Genomic DNA, 3391 nt, shown 5'->3' on the forward strand with positions numbered 1-3391 from the left:
CTTATGCTGCTAACTAACCTTTAAAACTCAACCGCAGCAAACTGCGCTTGCTCCTGTTTTGAATGGGTCTTGGAGTAGCCAGTTTTTAAAAGATGGTCAAGGGGAGGAGAGCAAAGATCAGCCCTGGTAAGCCCCTCTCAGTGCCAGCTGTGTCTTCATCTCCTCCTTGGTTCCCCTTCTGCTGACACCCACCCTGCACTGTTACCCACAAAGGCATGCAAGAGCAGTATCTTACACTTTTGAAGACTGCGGGCTCCACCCTTCAAAGCTTTAAGGAGATAAATTTAGACATGAAACAGGAAGTAATCTCTATGTGACTGAGAGGGATCATAGAGAAATTATTGCCCCAAAATATCCTGAAGCTGAAGTGTGGGGGAACCATTCTCAGTCGTTAGCATGGACAAGAAACCCCGGTGGTTTGTGAAGCTATGCCATGTTGGGGGGAAGGGTAATCCCCATTTTCTGATTCAGGCTGTCTGAGCTGGAGCCTAACATTTTGCATTTCTAAAAAGCTCCCCACCGGGCGGTGGTGGCGCACGCCTTTAATTCCAGCACTTGGGAGGCAGAGGCAGGCGGATTTCTGAGTTCAAGGCCAGCCTGGTCTATAGAGTGAATTCCAGGACAGCCAGGACTACACAGAAAAACCCTGTCTCGGAAAAAAAAATAAAAATAAAAAATAAATAAATAAATAAAAAGCTCCCCATGAGGCCCACAGGACAGATGTTAGGACCATCCTTTGAGAAGCACTGTAGCAGAGGTTAAAGAAGAGAGAAAACCTCTCTCTAGGCTTCAAGGTCTTGTCCAAATTTAAATGCAGACGATGGCGAATCAGGTCAGCTAAGGAGAGCATGGGTGTGACTTGCTCAGTAGGGAACAGGTGAGTCTGTACAGTCATTTTCTTAGTCACTTTTTTTTTTCACTGCCTTGATGAGTTACCTGTCAAGAGCAACTTAAGGAAGGAAGGACTTATTCCAGCTCATTGTCTGAGGCGACATGATCCATCATGGTTGAGAAAGCCTGACAGCAAGAACCATCACTTCCCCCAGCGGTGAGACATGCGCAAACATCTACTCACTAAGATTAGAATACCAATGAAAGACCAAATTTAATGCAATCGTCCACATCTAGCTTATTGAACCAATGAGTTCATTGGATTTATTTACAGGAGTATGGGGGTGGAGGGGTTACTTATGAGTGACCCTCACCCTTGCCACCAAATAGCCGCGTCGCTACAAAACTCCAGCCTAGCGTGGATGAAGACCTCCTAAAACCTGCACAGGCACACTCTCGTCCATAAACCTCCTACCTACGTATGCTCTAGCCTTCCCCTGCCCACATGCAACTGATGCAGAGTTGTATATAGCCGAGGGGTGGAGACAGGAGTGAGTAGGTGCAGTTTCATGTTAGGGTCTAGTGATCTTGTCACCACCCCCACCGTGAGGGAATGTCCGAGGGCCCCCATCTGGGAGGGCTTCTTGTAGGTAAGTGCAGCTGCAAGATGCCTTGATGGTAAACGCGATGGTAAACAGCAATGTTTTATGCCCAGAGTACAATGTTCCACAAATAGATGATGTGTAAGTGTTAGAAGTGTGTGTGGCTTGTAGTTTTGGAGTCTGCAAAGCTTACGATGGGGACGCTGCTTCCTGAGTGCTGGCGTTAAAGGTGTAATCCACCTTACCCAGGCTTCCCAAATGATTCCTATATGGACTCCAGGATGAACAACCACTGTCCTGCAGGTTAGTCATTCCTTCTTAAGCCTCGTTACATGTAAGATTTGTTAATGAACGTTAAAAGATCACCCCAACCCAAGCCAACTGCAAGCAAAGTCTATGGGATTTGGGAAGTAGATAACAGTGACTCAAATTTATATCCTCAAATGACTCTTGAGGATATAAATTATGCCTGACATTAAACTTAATCATTCTAACTTATGGGGGTTGTGGCTTTGTTTTGGGTTTTGGTTTTTAGTGCTTTTATTTAAATATAAAACAAATCTTATGTGTACGGGTATCTTGCTTTTACGTATGTCTGTGTACTACATGCATGCCCGATGCCTTTGGAGGTCAGATGAAGGTGTCAGATTTCCTGGAAATGATGGTGTGAGCCACCACGTGGGTGCTGAAAGTCAGACCCACAGTCTCTGGAAAAGCAATAAGTGCTCTCTCTTAGTCCCCTGAACCATCTTCCCAGCTCATTTTGTTCTTGGTGGTGGTGGTGGTTTGGTTTGGTTTTGCTTGTTTATTTTGAGATAGAGGCTCATGTAGCCCAGGCTGGCCTCAAATTCCTATGTGTCTGAGGAAGCCTCATGCTGTGGACGTCCACATTACATACGGAAAGTATATGAAACCCCCGCCCTCCTTCCCACACCTTCCATGTTCTAAGATCGGTTTCAATGCAACCACTTTAAGTATCCCAGTCAGTGGCATGGTGTCCATTCACAAGCATAGTATAACCACTACACTCTCTCAGAACTTTCCATCACCCCAAATTATTGCTATTCACTAAACAACTAACTTCTACTTCCCTGGCTCCCCAACCTCTGGAAGCAACCAGTCTATTTCCTGTCTCTATGACTTACTGAATCTATGATCCTCATATAAGTCAGAACACAGATTCTTCACTGCATACTGCTTTCCAAGTCCATCCATGCTAAAGCATGAGTTAGTCTTTGTATATTTGGGGAGTGAGTGCTTGACTCTAGGGCTCAGACTCTACAATCCCAACTCCTGTAGCAGGAATCATTTCTTTTTGCTATCTGAACAATATTCAATTGTATTTATGTGCCACATTTAACATTTGGATTTTTCCAGTATTTTTCCTGTTATAATTAGTGTTAATATAAACATTAGTATATGAACATTTGAGCTTGACTTAAATTCTTTGGGATATACATGTACCAATAGGACTGGTTGTAGTAATCCCCCTTTGAGGATCTACAGCACCATCATATGATTCTTACATGTATCCCAGTGTGAGAAATGCTTGTATGCCAGCATCCATCTTAAGAGTCAAGAAAGTACAGAAAATTGAATGAGTTCATTACTAAATAAATATCTTTATATGTTACAGTGCAGCCGATGCAACTGTTATTGCCACAAATTTAAAAGCCTGTTGTAAGGATCAACACTGTCTCTTTTTTGTTAGAAATAATACCTCAGTTGTAATTCCTACCTGCAATTGAAATTTGTCTTCCATAGTAAACAGCAGGTAAATATGATCTAAATATGTAACTATCACAATGTCACTTTTATCAGAATGTCTAATTTTATTCTTTTTTTGATATATTTTTTTCATGATTGATTCAATATTTATTCTTTTTTTTTACTTTTATTGCATTATGATGAGAAAAGTTACATAATTTCAATTTATCTAAATTTGTTAACATTTAAAA

Source organism: Mastomys coucha, unplaced genomic scaffold (assembly GCF_008632895.1).
Source record: "Mastomys coucha isolate ucsf_1 unplaced genomic scaffold, UCSF_Mcou_1 pScaffold13, whole genome shotgun sequence".
NCBI classification, from domain to species: Eukaryota; Metazoa; Chordata; class Mammalia; order Rodentia; family Muridae; genus Mastomys; species Mastomys coucha.